Source organism: Cibotium barometz, chromosome 55, assembly GCF_041138505.1.
Source record: "Cibotium barometz isolate CiBa-2024 chromosome 55, ASM4113850v1, whole genome shotgun sequence".
Classification (NCBI taxonomy): Eukaryota; Viridiplantae; Streptophyta; class Polypodiopsida; order Cyatheales; family Cibotiaceae; genus Cibotium; species Cibotium barometz.
The window spans coordinates 23327061-23344280 of NC_141100.1; the positions used below are offsets into that span (position 1 = coordinate 23327061).

General features: G+C 42.3%; 1 long non-coding RNA gene across 1 annotated transcript; it reads right to left on the reverse strand.

The window, feature by feature from the left end:
• Positions 1–10880: 10880 nt before the first annotated feature.
• Positions 10881–13601, reverse strand: LOC147607518 (uncharacterized). The gene is made up of 3 exons (XR_015264752.1): positions 13482–13601; positions 13200–13338; positions 10881–11040 (listed from the first exon to the last, which is right to left on the reverse strand). It is a non-coding gene; the product is annotated as an uncharacterized LOC147607518 (long non-coding RNA).
• Between the last annotated feature and the right edge of the window lie 3619 nt (positions 13602–17220).

Below are 17220 nucleotides of genomic sequence, written 5' to 3' on the forward strand. Positions count from 1 at the left end.
TTCATTGTTCACTGCTGAGAATGGGTTTTAAAGCAAGGCTCCAAGGTAAAAGCAGCCCCATGCAAAGGTGTATGCAATTGAATCCATCTTTGATTAGCCTGGGCTGAATTGGTTAAATTCATTTATATGCCGTATAGCTTCAGACATTAACTAGTACACTTTACCAATGACAAACTTCTCACTGTCCACAATCTTGAGAAGTTCTACAAGAGGCTTAGCAATGCTGGCAATTTTATCAACATTTCACCAAAATGTTAGAGAGTATTAAATTTTGGCACCTAGTTGCAGCATCAGTGTGTTTTGAGTTCTTGGCTATTCAAAGATCCTACCTCCTATCTGTCACTGTTTGGGCAAACTACTAACAACCTTTGCAATACATAATATGTTGTAGCAAATCTAGTGGCACAAAAGATTTGCAACCCCTTATCAAGTGACTTTGAACGAAAAAAAGCATGTGAAAATTGGTGCTTTCTGATAAACTTCACAACATGGTTTGCATCTAATAAAGTGGGTTGAATGAATGGCATTTTTCCAATATCCTTAACAACAAGTTTATAGTATAAGTAGTACATGGCACCCATGTTATCATCACAGGATACTTTACTAATATGGCCTCACCTGCACCCCTATAATCTGATGCATTGTCTATGACTATTGCTCTTACATTTTTTGGCCCACCCACTCTTGCAATTGCCTGGTCATAGATTTTTTGTATGTACAAAGAGGTCTTCTCCTTCAACGAGGTGTCTATAGCCTCTAGAAACATAGAACCTCTAGGACATATGCAAACAATATTAATCAAGGGATTCTTTTAACAACTAGTCCACCCATCAATTGCAATTGTACAACCAAATGTAGGCACAAAATCAAACACTGTACATTTTAATGCAAGTTTAGTCGTATGTTTGACCTTGTCAAGATACTCTATCAGCATTTTATTGTAACCAGGCAATTGAAACCCAGATTTTGATGTACTCATCAATAAATCTTGAAAAATAGGATTTCGGATTACATTGAATGGAATCACACATGCAACAAATGCTTGTGTCCATTTCAAATGGAATTCAAGCATGCCTTGCTTATCAAATGTTGCCTGCAAAGGTGTTTTCTCTTTACGACTCTTCTTGCTAGAACCCTGCATCATGTATGTGGACAAAGTACTAGAAGATGGACATGATGCAGATGGAGTACTTGTGGATGGAAAAGTATTGGATTGACAGTGCACCATGTGTAATTGATTCATGTGTCGGACCACAAGATGGCATACATTCACTTGTAGACACATGTGTTTTATCTTCTTCGACCGTTTCCATTGGTCTTACTGCAGACTAATTTCCTTTTTATATTTACATCCCCTTTAACCTTACGCTTTGCTACATACTTATGTAGTTTAGTATGTAAGTGAGCAGTAATACTATGCAATGTTTAACATTATTACCAATGCCAAACAAATTTTCTTTGATTCTAGTAGTGCTACCATGAAATGCATGACCACAACTTTTACATCACATATGAGATGATGTTTTTCCTTGTCTTTAAGCCTCATCAACATAATCCCATTCTCGACCACGCACCATTTTAGCCGATTGATCTAGAAAACATGTGCAAAAGAATATTAGATATGAGTAATACCCTAATTGAGAGTGAGATTAGTCTAATTAGGAGCTATTCAGTTCAGGATATGTCAAATAAGGAGCTGATCAGAGGTAGATTGTTGGAATCAGAGCTGAGTGTAGTAGGAAAGAGTCAAATCTGAAGCTATCGGATGAGGAGTTGGTCAGATCAAGAAGTTGTCAGATTAATAATTGTTCATCTTAGGAGATGTTTCAATCAGAACTGATTAGAGGAAGACTAGTCGGATCAGGAAGAAGGAGTTGGATCAAGAGTTGATAGATTAGTAGCTGTCAGGAAGACTCGCCAGATCTGGAAAGGGTCAGATTAGTACAGCTGGTCGGAGATCAGGAACGATGGAGTAGGACTGGTCGGCAGACCAGGAAAGAGTAGAATCAGGATTAGTCAAATCAAAGAAGAGTCAGATTAGGAGCTATTCAATTTTGAAGCTGTCAGATTAGTGACTGTTCAGTTCAAGAGCTGTCGGATCAAGACTGTGAGGAACCCTATAATGAGTTAACATTCCCCCCTTCCTAATGTCGATTGCGTCCTCATGATCGCATTGAAGACCTTTGTGTGGGGAGAATTGACAAGTTTTGTTAATGGCTTTTACTGTTGAGTGATGTTCTGGTCCTTGTTCCTCCAGAAGGAATAAGAAAGGCTAGTTAGTAAATAAAAAGGTTAGTGGTTTATTGGGAATTCCTAACAAGGTGGGGGTTTTTGTGATTGATTGCATGTTTACATTTTTGTGAGCTTATATATATATATATATATATATATATATATATATATTACTCACTTTGTTTTTAGCAATCATAAGCAAGGTTACATGTTCTTTGTGTTAGTTGGGGAAACTAAGAGAGATTAATAATGGGGCAGAAGAGAAGGAAGAATATGGAGAAACATAGACAAAATCATTAGAACGAGATTGTAATTCTCAGTTCCTCATTTGATTCATTGAAGCGACATTCATCATTTGAAGAAATTGGCCTTCAATGATGTTCCTTTGGGTGGCAAAATTCTTGTCGAATATTCTTGAGTAGGACCTATTCTTGCATGCTTCTTTCCACGTGTTTTTTTATGCTTTTATGTATATTTAAGTGCTTTATGAAGTAGATAAACATGAAGTACAGTAAATGAGTCAATTAGACTAGCCACTTGTTAGTGAGGCATGAAAGAATTATGTCAACTTGTTTGCGAGGCTAATGTAGACATAATAGAGATCACGACCTTAAGCAGCGGTTTCTATTGCCCCACTACCTTGAGGCGACTCGAAGACGAGTTCAAGGGAGCGCGTCAGAACGCGCAACCAGTCCTTCAGTTTGCTAATAGAATTTTGACTTTATGTCTGCAATTAGGCTTATCTGATTCGGACAGAAGGGACATTTTTGTATGGCCTTGACGGCATGCAAATCCAGTGGGAGGTGCATATGTTTAGGCCAGCCACCTTTGAAGACGCACTCTTGCTTGCGCAGAGTGCATAAATGAAGCATAATGGTGGCAAGCCCAAGACTCCCAAGGCTACCGCCTCGGGGGAAAAAGGCCAGAACCAGACGAGGTCTTCCCCCCAGGATAGAGCCCGGGAGCCTCTGGCTCCAAGAACTTGAACAATGCATCTAAGCTTACTCCAGACCAGAAAGCGGAGGCAGGCAAGACAGGCGGCAAGTTGAGTTGAGGAGCTTTCTCAGTACAAGAAGGAGCGTAGATGTTTCTTTTGTCATACAAAAGGATATACTTCTCGAGAGTGTCCTAAGAAGCCTCTAGAGCTTCCGTGGTGGTTGGTGAGCTCAGCTCCCACACAGACCTTAGTGGCTGCCCCTAGTTCATCAAATCTCGGTGCTTTAGTTGGAGCAATTATTAACCGTCGACGGTCGGGAGCTCGAAGATAAGCAGAAGGGCGCCCATGACCAGGAGTATAAGCACAGTAAATTACTCAAGTCCTTTGGCTACATAGGTGGCCAGAGAGTCGTTGTCTTGTTTGACACAACGGCAGCACAGAGGATGTGGTCATGGAACAGGCCGCTAGGCATGCCCATTTCGTCCTGACTTCTTCGATGGTGGACAAACAGGTTGAGGGTTTTAGCACAGGCATGACAACGAGCGTCAAGTATGAAGCTCTAGGTGCTAAATTAGTTATTCAGGGCATAGAATTTATGCGTGATTTTATGGTTGCCCGTCTTGTAGGAGCAGACATAATTTTGGTCATTTAGTGGATTCACAAGTTTCTTCCTGATGTCGTGGGACAAGCACACTTTCCTAAGCAAGCAGTCAGGAAAGGCGCACATTGTGCGATGATATACATCCAGACAGCCTAGACGATGGCCAGTGCTTCCGAGAAGTACTCGACTCTCCATGAAAAGTTCCAGAAGATTTTTCTTTGGGACAGTCTCCCTCCCCAGCTCTTCTCGTCCAGACCGGAGGACCACAAGATTAACCCCCTCTGTCACGTAGGCTGTAACGCTTGTGACCGACGGCAGACTGGATGGCCAAGGACGTGGCCATCCGGGGTTCAGTGGGAGAGGACGCCCATGCGGAGTCATGGGCGGCCAAGCTAGTGTGGACGGTAGGCCACACACTATATAGCTTGGGGGATGAGGGGCAATCCTCATTCTTCCTCTATGACTGGGTGGTGAGCCAGAGCCGTCCCCTCCTGTGGTAGCGCCCATAGCGGTGTTACAGCGATCTAACACTGGTATCAGAGCGTGAGTTTCAATTGGGTCAGGGTCCGTGCGTGACCGGGGGACCGGAGCCCACTTAATGGTTTTCAACCATTCAAAATCTCATCCTTATCTCCCCAATGGAGGGTGTGGAGGGAGGCGGCCAGAATTGAAGGGAAGAATTCTCTCTCTTTCTCTCTCTCTCTCTCTCTCTCTCTCTCTCCCCGTCGCACACACCAAAGCGATTGCAGGCACTTTTCTCTCGGATCGAAACTTGAGTTACCGGAGAGTTCTCAAGTCCATCCTGTCTTCCATGTGAGTAAACTGAAGAAATCAGTTCACGGGCTAGAGAACGCAGTTTCTCCAAAGATTTTGGTGGACTTGATAGAGCCACCAAAGATACCACATGAACCTGAAAAGATTCTAGAGTATCGTGACAGACAAACCTGACATAAAGTATACCAGGCGGTACTTGTTAAATGGACAGATAGGGATGAGGAGGTAGCTACCTGGGAACGCCGTAGTGCAATTTCCAAGAGGTTTCCCCAGTTTGTTTTCGAGGACGAAAACTCTTCTTAAGGGGGGGTAATGTCACATAGGCTGTAATGCCTGTGAGACCGACGGCGGCAAACCGGATGGCCAAGGACGTGGCCATCCGGGGTTCAGTGGAAGAGGACGCCCATGCGGAGTCATGGGCGGCCAGGCTAGTGTGGACGGCAAGCCACACACTATATATCCTGGGGGATGAGGGGCAATCCTCATTCTTCCTCTATGGCTGGGTGGTGAGCTAGAGGCCGTCCCCTCTTGTGGTAGCGCCCATAGCAGTGTTACAGCGATCTAACACCCTCCCAGGCTCGGAACCCCCGAGCAAGTTTCTGTATCGTTTTCCCGAGGCTATGGAATCGGAGTTGGACCGCCAACTCCAAGAATTGTTGCAATCTGGCTTCATCCGCCCCAGCGTGTTGCCATTTACAGCACCGATCTCGATGCCTCGAATTGATTATATTCTCGAGAGGATGAATGGAGCAAAGGTGTTCTCGAAACTTAATTTAAAGAGTGGGTACCACCAGGTGAGTATTATGGAGGGGGACATCCCCAAGACAGCCTTCCGTATGGAATGGACTCACTATGAATTTGTGGTCATGCCATTTGGCTTGACGAACACCCTGGCTACATTTAACCGCATGATGATGCGTGTTTTTCGGGACTTGATTGGAAAGTGTGTGTTCATATTTTTGGACGACATACTCGTTTTTTCAGCTACGGTTGAGCAGCATAACATTGATGTGGAGAAAGTCCTTAAGTTACTGGAAAGCAATGAGCTCTACGTCAATGAAAAGAAGTCAAAATTTTATCTGTTCCAGGTGCATTACTTGGGATACATAATTAGTGACGAAGGCATTTGACTTGATCCGGCTAAAGTGGCCGAGATTGTCAATTGGAAAATACCTCAAATAGCCGATGACATCAGATCCTTTGTGGGTATATGCTAGGCATACTCCACCCACATAGACAAGTTTTCTGATCTCTCGGCAGATCTCACCGATCTGCTAAAGGGTGTGAAGACAAGAAGGCAAAAGATTCGAATGACTCCACGAGCGTTGGAGGCATTCAAGAACCTCAAGGTGGCTTTATCAGAAGCGCCTTGTCTAGCACTTGCCTCATGGGACGAGCCATTTCAGGTGATCACTCACGGATGTGAGTAATATCACAATTGGTGGTGTGTTACAAACAGAATGGTCATCCAGTAGCTTACATGTCTCGTAAGTTGCTGCCCGCAGAGAAAAATTACTCAGTCTACAATCGTGAACTCCTAGCAGTTATACATGCCTTGAAACATTGGAAACATTTTCTGTATGGCCGTGACTTTGAGGTTAACACTGACCATCAAGCATTATGCTGGATTCAGACAATGCCAAGTGCACAGTGGAGTGATCGACATCACCGCTGGAGTCAAATATTCCAGCAATTTGGTGATATGATTGAGTACCTTCCAGGAAAAGCCAATCCAGTGGTGGCCGATGCTTTGAGCAGGAAGGGACAAGTGACTTTGATTCAGACCACTAGACTCGATCTTGTTGGTATAGGACTAGATGACATGAAGCACACGTACACGGATTCCAAGGAATTCGGTACACGTGGGAACAGGCATTGGATGCCACAGGACCATGCCACTTTCTGATACTACGCGATGGTGGCTAGCTTTTCTACAAAGGCCGACTGTGTGTCATGAAGTCGTTCAGGGCAGCTCTTCTCCATGATGCCCATGACGCCATTACTAGTGGTCATAGGCGCATGAATTCGACTCTGGAGGAATTAGAACGGCAATATTATTAGCCAAAGATGAGGCAAGATGTATTTACATATGTACAATGCTGTGATATTTGTCAGAAGGTGAAAGCTCCTCGTGGAAAGAAGATCGGGTTGTTACACCCCTTGCCAATTCCTAAGGGTCCTTTCCAAGATATTTCAATTGACACGAATCTGCCTCCCTATCCGAGAGTAAGCGTAATACGCAGTGCTTAACTATTGTTGATAGATTTAGCAAATTTGTTATGCTTATTCCTTTTGCAGGGCCAATGTGACCGCCGAGGATGTTGCCCAATTGTTCATTCGGCATTGGTACCCGATTGGTGGGATTCCTAGGACCATAGTGTCAGACCGAGATGCCAAGTTTACCAGTCATTTTTAGAGGGCATTGTTTGATAACTTTGGTAATAAATTGAATTTTTCCAGTGCATTCCACCCACAGATGGACGACCAGACAGAGATATACAACCAGTTGCCTTTGATGTGCTGAAGTGTTATGTCCACAATCAGCAAGGAGTGGGAATCTTATTTGCCTTTAGTTCAAGCTGTTTTGAATGATTCTTTTTCTTCAGCTATTGGCAGGACTCCATATGAGGCAGAGACCTTTCCAGTCGTTATTGACCAGGACCTCGTCTTCAGTACCTGAAGCGAATAGAGTGACAGAGTCTTACCTGGAGATTTTAGAGTCAGTTAAAGACAGGTTGGCTAAAGCACAAGAGGCCGATACTCGACAGGCCAATAAAGACAGAAGGGATATGAAGTTTTCGGAAGGGGATTGGGTTTATCTTTGGATTATGAAGCAAAGGTTGAAATAGGTGGGCAAGCGATGCCCAAAGTTGTTTTTTAGGAGCTTTAGACCTTTTCCCATCCTGAAGAAGATTAATGAGGTGTCTATGCGGTTAAAGTTACCTCCGAGTTGGACTATGCACGATGTATTTCACGTCAGTTGGTTAAAGCCATATGCAGGTCCGATCCCTTTAGAAGTTAAAGATGAGGCGGAACCAGATATTGTTGATGAAGCAGAAGTTATGGTTCCTTCTACACTGTTTCAAGCATGGCTCAGGCCGAAGACAAAGACAGTTCCTCCACGAAGTTTCAGGACCGAGGGACCCACGAAGCGGTATGGCTTGACAAAGAGTTTTTCGAAGACTATCCAGCGTTATTGATGGATTATTTGGAGGCTATGCAGCTTCCGTCAAGTTAAGCAAAAGGGGAGAACAGATCCTTCTACACTGTTTCAAGCATGGCTCAGGCCGAAGACAAAGACGGTTCCTCCACGAAGTTTCAGGACCGAGGGACCCACGAAGCGGTATGGCTTGACAAAGAGTTTTTGGAAGACTATCCAGCGTTATTGATGGATTATTTGGAGGCTATGTAGCTTCCGTCAAGTTAAGCAAAAGGGGATGTCACGTGCATCCCGCACTTGGATGCCACGTAGACATATCTGTACAGAAGGTAGAAGACCTGGGATGGTAAACTGGTCCCATGTGAGCCCAGTAGTTCGGGGACGAGTCAGCCACCAGGGATCCATCCTAGTCGTCCGAGGTCAGGTGTGCATTATCCTGCATAGGAGTCCAAGGTCAGGTGTGCATTGTCCTGCACATGAACAGTGCCAGTCCGCGCTGTGAGTCTCCCTCTAGAATGATGTCAATGATTCTGTGTATCTAGTATAGTACTGGATGTGCTAGATTATTGGTAGGTAGTTAGGGTTTGCTTTTAGGAAAAGGGGCCAGCCCATAGGGCTACCCCGAGTCTTTGTGTGAACATGGGGATAGTGTAAAACCACCGCCGTAAGGGCCAAGAAGGCCGTGGCTGAACCCACCAGCCATGGAGGGGCTGTAGGACAACCCTAAGGGCAAGCTAGGGGAAGCCTGCAGGCTGTATAGCCTAATTATGGCTATAAGGGAAAGTATGGGGCAGCCCATACAGGCTGCCCAGTCCCCAAACAGCCTAAAGACAGTGCCCAGCCCCTAAGGAATCATGCCCATAGTGTCCAACCATCAAAGGAAATGATGCGCAGATTTTATATGTTTTATTCAGCATTTAATGCTGATTTTACAGTCGTGGGACAGAATTAGTGCTGGCCGCCTGGATTAATGCTGGCCGACTGCTGTTTATGGAGTCGTATAAATAGTGAGCCCACAATCCCATTGAGTCATCTCACAATTCACCAAGTGCTCAAGCATACAAGGGCTAGGACAACCAAGAAGTTGCTAAAGCAAAGGGGTGGAGGACTGCAGGTCAAGGGCAAAGATTTCTCAGCCAAGAAAGGTCAAGATTTCTATATTTTCTTTTCAGATTTACATCATTCTAATAAAGCAAATAGTGGGGGCCCGACAGAGGGTATTTGGGACCCAATACTGTGTCCTCTCCTCTCTCCCTCTCTCTCTCTCTCTCTATTTTCTGCACATCTTCATTCAGTTTTGTGGGTTAGTTTTGTCGTGAAAAGTGTGCTGGTTTCTGAGCATTGAAGTTACCGATCTCCCCCGAAGCTTCCACATGTTACAGAGTACCCTCTAGGAGTAAGAATTGTTTTTTAGTCATTATTTTATACATTGATGACATGCTGCTAACATGCCCTAATGAGAAGAAGATTTCAACCTTCAAGGCCGAATTATATGTTTCATTTGAGATGAGGTCTCTTATTGAGAAGATTTATACACAGTACCAAAAGTAAGCCTCGGTAGGCTACCAAGCGAGTATTCTAATACTTACATTAGCAGGCTACCAAGTGAGTGTTCTGATACTTCCATTGGTTGTGCTGCTAGGTGAGTGTTCCGATACTTATATTGGCAGCTATCAAATGAGTTGGTAGGCTTCCAAAGTGAGTATTTTGACACTTACAAACAAGTCCCTTAGGCTACTCTATGCTAACTTAGGGGAGTGATATTCACCTGCATGCTTTTAAGTGACTCTAATTAGGATGGATGCTATAGTGTCCACTAGTGGATTTGTCTTTCATCTTGGTGATTCATGTATATACCATGGATCAACAACAGAGAGACTGATTGTAGGAGAGATTAGCCTGGCTTATTTCTCTATACACGATAATGTGCCACATATGTTCATGAAGACTCACAAAATTTTTGCAACGCTTAGGACTTATTACCATTTAGAAATTAATTAGCCACATGATCCCTATACATGTTTGCATCTCACTTCAGGAGGGATTTATAACCATTATATAATAGTGATGTGTAGGCCTAGGCTAATAATGGACTAGGGTACTTTCTCCCTCCTTATGAGATTTTTTTCCCTTAAGAGTGAGTACACACTTTTATACGTGAGTGTGTAAGTGAACTTATTATGTCACTTCACCTCATTCGCATCAATCTACTTTTAGCATTGTTTTTATCTCTTTCTTTTACATATCTCTATGCATAGAACTATCTATAAGGTTATGGACATAGCACTATGCATAGACCTATATACGTATCTTTATTCATAGAGCTATGTACATATCTCTATAAGGTTATGGACATAGCACTATGCATAGAGCTATATACATATCTTTATTCATAGAGCTATGTACATGTCTCTATACATATTTCTTATGCATAGAGCTTAAAAGAGAGATTGCAAGTGAATATAAATAATCCAAAGTGAGATGATGTATATTAATGATTAATTGACACTAAGTATAATATGTACATATCTCTATACATATTTCTTATGCATAGAGCTTAAAAGAGAGATTGCAAGTGAATATAAATAATCCAAAGTGAGATGATGTATATTAATGATTAATTGACACTAAGTATAATCATTCTCTGACATATCAAGATCATAGACATTGTGTAAAAGCTAGAAATGAAGCCCCATTTTATAAATTTTGGATCAAGTTAGCTCTCTTTACACCAAGTTTATAACTTGGGGGTCCACCACCTAGGGCTTTATGTAAAATATCATATGAATTAAGATGTTTCAATTTTCATAGAATTAACACAAATGCGCTCCCTCCCCCCTTACTCTAAACAAGGTGAACATTGGAGATGGAGCCGTTATACAACAAGGCAATACAATTTAACCCAATTTTGAAAAACCTCCAAATTTATGTATATATGAGCTTTATCTTGATGCTAATGGCTCAATTTTGCAGCAGAAAGCCCCAAATAAATTGAAAGCAAGAGTTTAATTTAGAGGATTATCACCTTGATATGAAAAGGCCCTAAATTTTGAAAACCCTAATTTTTCTTTGAAATTACAGATTTGTTGCTGCTGCTGCTGCTGATGATGATGATGTGACTTTGCTACTCTCACTATTACATAGGTAATAGCAAAAGGTGACAGATCTGGGCAAAAACGAACGCAAAGGAGAGTCAGCGACTGGAGAAGATGGGCCGGTTGCCTTGACCCTCAGAGGCGGTGGCAATTGCTACAGAGCCATGTGCAACGCAGCTATAGTCAATGCAATGCCCAGGTCAAGTTTGTCGTAGAAGCAGCAGGCTCACAACACCAAGATCTGATACCAAATGAAGGTGTCATTGGGGTTATGCACAGGCAAGAGCCATGGTGGAAGAGTACAAGTACTAAGAGAGAAGAGAAGAGAGAAACTCAATGCTCTAGAGAGATGATTGCATAACTCACTGACCAAGTACATGCTTTTATAGGTTGCAAAACTTATCTTTTGACTCACATAAATCACATGCACACATAAGCATATGACACATGTCACACACTTACCTTATCTAGTTATAAGAGTGTGTTTACACCGAAGCAGGTGTTCGCACGCACACATAACCCTTTGGGGGCAACACACATGGATACACACACATGAGACTCCGAAATACCCAACACTTTTATCTAAAAGAGACTCTTTTAGAAATGCATTTATGATTACACTAGCAAAAAGGGATAGAAACTGTATGGTGCAAAACACTACAAATCCAGTTCAGATGCACACCATCCATCTCATCCCCATCAATCTTTTGTGCCGCCCATCCTGTCTAACCATGTGAAAGCCATACAGGCTCTTTACAACAATGTTCAGGAAACTATTTTTACTATATCTTTCATGAATCCTTTTCATGATGGAATGAAGAGGAAATGATCACTTTGAGTAAGTATTTTCTTCATAATTTCATCCAATTATATCTCAAACTTCAAAATTTGGAGGTAATTTTCCTTCTTGCACCCTTCTGAGAAAGACTTTTTCTTTTTCAAAATTTGAACCAGCTCTAGGTTAAAGCAAACCTGTCTTTTCCCGAACCTTGCTTTACAGATCACCCTAAAGGACAAGCCTGTGCATCTTCATTGGGATGTGGCCACCCAATAGATGCAGGCACAGGCACGTGTGTGAAAACCCCTACTTTGGTTCTCCATGATGGATACAAAGGGTAGTCAAATGTTTGAACTTTGGACCCAATGTGAGTGGGCCTATATGCACTGTCATCTTCCTAAGAGGCTATACATGGGTGCCCAAGAAAAAGGGATCTATCACCCGAGGCAAGTTGCCTGATGTCAAATCTCCAATGCCAAATTGGGAGGCCTTATTTGTCGGAATATCAATCTTCTGTACCTGCCTGTCAGTGACATTTCTGCCAGCTGATGTGGCCCAATTGTAACTCTTTGTCTATGCAGAATGCTGACCTGGAGCCTCATCCCTTCACAGCCTGTCATCATCCTGATGTGGCCTGATATTATTTCTTTGCCTCCCCACTTTCTGTGATGGCCGGGAAAGGCCTTGCCGAGGCCTTTCCCTTGAGGAGGGGGGCAACCGGCTCCGTCACAGTCATGGGTCGATGGAGGACGAATCTAGGCCGTACAATCCACTTTCTTTTGTCTCCAGAATCTGTCACCATTTGAATTAATTTCTGACTTTGTTGATATGTCATCACCTCTCCCACCTGCTTGTCAACATCTGCACCACAATGCTGATCTGTGAAAACCTCTTCCATCAGCTCATCAACATCTCACCACAATGCTGATTTGTCAACACCCCTCCCACCCGCTTTGTCACCATCTTCACCAGACTTGATATGTCATCACCTCAAAAGCTGGCTTGTTTATCTCCCCACCACTGTGGCGGCCGGGAAAGGCCTCCCCAAGTACACCATCATGGAAAGGATCTCTCACCTCCAAACCACCACCTCCCACTGTAGTGGAATGACCTTGAGCCCGGAGAACGTTTCTCTTGTGATGTGATGATTCATGACATCAAATAGCAAAGATTTTTCAGTCAAAACTGATGGGTAATTTGTGCTCCATCTTGGTATCTTTTACCACCCCACTTCTGCAGGAAACACGTTTTTCCTTCAACAACAGCTTTCCTTTGTCTGTGCATCATCCATAGCTGGCAAGGGAGCAGAGGGTGCATCTGTGCTTAACATCATAGCCAAGCCAGCAGACCAATATGGTCCATATGATGGCATCGAAGTGCAGGGAATGGGACTTGACCCTCCCATCATCTGATGATGGGTGATCTGTGTGTGCCCCATGTTTCACCTCAAGTGCAAAAGCAACTCATCCATCATATCATTCCAAACCTCTGTCTTGTTCTAAATTATGCCTACATGTTGTTTGAATGAGATTATGGCAAGGTTTCCTATATAATTACATTGTAGATTTGTTATGGAAACGAAAACGCGACATGAACACGGCAAAGCAGAGTAGTGTTTGCACCTGCATTTCAATATAGTCCTCCACTCCTCCTTGGACGCCTGCGAGGACGGCAACAGAAATATCCAAAGCACAGGCAGAGGATCTTGCACCAAAAGAAAGGGCTCTGCATGCTTTCTTCTTTCTTTGGAATGACAGAAATCTGCAGAAGAAAGACACAGAGGCACCTCATGACTTAGAAGACACATGTGGGCTGCATTACTAACTGGAACAATCTCATCGTTTGTAAATAAAAGCCCAATTAGGACAGAAACAAAGGTAATGATAATCATAATCAAAGGTTACCATGATTTCTTGAACTAATCAAAAACCTAATTACTTTCTTTTAAAGCCTGATTGCTTAATCGTTACAGAAATGATCAAGATAACTGGGCGTGGAGAGAAGAGGCGTACGCCTGCAATTTTACAACACCGCACGCAAAGTAACCTCAGATTAAGAACTAACAAACGCCACTCTATTTTTCACTTTCACATAATTTTTATAGCCATTTCTCTTCAATTTAAGCCTTCCATGTGACATACTTTTACGTGCTTCTCGAGTGTTCTCTTGAATTTAAGTACTTCTTGTTTAATTAGGTAAAAATGCTTTTGTAGTGTTAACACTCTTGAATTTTGGTACTTATTGTTTAATTAGGCAAAAATTACTCTGAAATGCTTTTGTAGTGTTCTCTTGAATTTAAGTACATATTGTTTAATAAGGCAAAAATTACTTTGTAGTTGGTGAACAGTGATAATGATGTGAAAACATGTATGGATGGTTACATAAAAAATGCTAGTCAAATCTTACAATTAAAGGCTCTCCAAGTGTTCTAAACACATGTACTCTCTAGAGAGATTTGCAATGGATTGGAGCTTTGATTTATGACTATCATCTTGCTATTTGAATTATAATTATTTTTTCAAACCAATCAAGAGGCCATAGAACAAGAGTTGCTAGGTGTAGCGATACTAGTTATAAGGAGGTAGCAAGAGACTAGTGAAAATAAAAATATGAACGTATTATAATTTTTTAAATTAGTAACCCAATGAGTGACACATTATTGCTTAATCACACATATAGAAACTCCCATAAGATGCATTCTTGCAATCTTCGAGCGCGATACTCTTTTAGAGTCTTTTATTTATGTATTTTAACCTTCTACTTGAGGCAAACTGGGGTGGATTTCTCTCTCTCTCTCTCTCTCATTTCCATTTTTACACCATGTCAAGTGGTATGGTTTCAATTTACGCATATGCAAATAACCTATACATCACGCAAAGGTATTACACATAGGCTATGTGTAATGCATATGGTATGGGCTACCACACATCCAATAGGAAACTCAATGCATTCACCTTTGGAAAGAGCAATAGAACACAACTGTCGTAGGGCACTTACCAATGCTTCAATCTCGTGTCCCTTGCGGTCTCGAAGCTCACTTGAGAAGCTCCACCTCCACGCTGTCACCGTACAGTCGCTCACACCACCACACAAGGCAATCACTCTCTCTCACTCCTCCACAAAAGCATACAAGCATAAAAGTATAAAGAAAGCACATGTGCTAGAGTACTCTCTCTCAAAACAAAAGCAAGAACTCTCATAGCACAAAGGGGGATTGTGTCCATTTATTATGAGAAAATGCCTTATATGCAATTGGCCCTTATTCACACTTGGGTGCCCAAAACTTACTTAACTAAGGCCTTGGGTGGCCAATATCTCATAATGTATAACTTTATAGTGCCTTTGCATGACACTTATTAATGTCCTCAAATAGAGGAGCATAGTTGTTAATCCAAACTGGGATTGAGGGTTCTTCTGAATGCAACGTGTGATCTCCAGAACCCAGTGTCAACCATATCTTCGAATGTTACATGTATGTATGCGGGTAGACACCTTAGGCGATGATAATATAACATCATGCTTCTATCACTAGGTCCTTAATTCATGTTGAATTGTAGCTGATTAGCATCATATCCATCATATCTTTCTTTAGGTTGATCTATGAGGACCACAATCAATTTCAGGAATCGGACACTGGCGACAATTGCTAGGTCCGGAATGCAGTACCATGCATGTATCTAAGTTAGCAATTGCTTCCTTTGCTCTCCTATATCTGTAAATGTTGCTGGCAAGAAGACAGGAAAGTTGTTGTAGATGTGTGAATCCCTTTGCTTTGCCTCTTGGAACTCCAATGGTGTCCACCTTCTTTTCAATGGCATATACAAGGGATCCACTCTCTCTGTTAGTGGTGCACACATATATTGATGACTATATTCTGGAATGGTAAGGTAATCTTTCCTCCATGCCGATTGTATACCGGATCTTCCAGTTTGGGTTGGCATCATCTGTGACAATGGTTGTATATCCCCCTCGTGTATGGACTGGATTAGCCTTTCTGAAAGCAGTAACTGATCATGAATGTAACTATTCTGATTTCAAGTAGATCTAGCAAGTGTGGGTTTGCCAGCTTTGTATGTCGTGCCACAATGTGCCCTCTCCAACCAAGGGTAATAACTCTTCTAATTTTGGCTCTGGTGCTCGGAGAGGGTATGGTACATATGGCTGCTTCGTTGGAGTAACATCCGAATAGGCTTCTGATGTGACAAGATCCGTCGAGTATGTTCAAAAGGTGTTATTTGCATTAATACTTTGAACATTACCTTTGGCTTGAGCAGAGGATTCCCTGCTCAAGCCACAATGTGCCCTCTCCAACCAAGGGTAATAACTCTTCTAATTTTGGCTTTGGTGCTCGAAGAGGGTATGGTACATATGGCTACTTCGTTGGAGTAACATCTGAATAGGCTTCTGATGACAGGATCTGTCGAGTATGTTTAAAAGGTGTTATTTGCATTAACACTTTGAACATTAACTTTGGCTTGAGCAGAGGATTCCCTGCTCTGATTAAACCCTCGTTCTCTGCAGCAACAGACAAAGACTTAAGAATAAAATTACCAGTAAATGGTTCAAGAGTATCTTGGGGTAGAGTGTGACTAACCTCTCGATTTAGCCGTGGTGGAGACGGGTTAGGTGTCGGAAACTCCTTGGGGGCGAGAGTGTTAGTGGGAAAATCTAAAGGTTAAGCAAGAAGTCTACAAAATATACAGTTCGCTGTTAGTAGGAGGAGCACTTGGGTATGGATTAAGTAATTCACTTGTGACATTTGAATATACAATATACAGGGTAACTTGGATTAGGTAGTAATGAACTTGATGCTTCTCCTTGACCCTCTCCAGAACTAGGGGATGGGTGGTTGGATTTGTTAAGCTTCATAAATTCTTGTAGCTCAGTGATATCCTCCAGAGATATGTTAGGATACTCAATATGTATTTTATCAAAATTGTAAAGTATGATGGTCAATATGGCATCTAGATGTTTGATAGTTTAAGAATGCCAAAAGGATGATATAGTTTAAGAATGCCAAAAGGATGATATAATGTAGACTCACAAAGATTTAAATGTTGGTGAGTATTATATAATTCTAACCACCCATAGCTTATGATCCACTGGTAACTGTGAGCTACAACCGCGTAATTAGCTGGTGTTTCAGGAATATCATCTAGAACAAACATGTCTAATTTTTCAACACTGTTGTCCAGGATGTCTGAGTTTTGTAGCACTCGACACCAACTACAAAGGTTGAGCACAATGGGGTGCAATGAATTAGGTCCCCTAGAAAATCCCCATGATAGGGTCAGCATCACGCTCTGTATTTTGTTCCATAAGTGTTAATTCTCCTAGGCTCAAATCATCAGACATATTGATATCATATTGTAGTAAAGAGAGTGTTAGTGTAGATAAAAAGAGTCAAAGTTTGAGGAGGGTCCCAAGGAGTTACTAGCAACAAACCTATCTCCGAGACTCTCAAGGAGTAGTCACAACTCGTCGGTTGGCTCTTGTCATTGGATGTGTTCCGGGATTGCTGGCACTCCAATTCCTTTATGCGAGAATCCTTGGTGGTGAGAAGATCTGATATACTCGTTTCTCGCACCATTCTTGTGGCATCCAATTCTTCAAATCGCCTTGTTGGCTACCTCCTATGCTCAT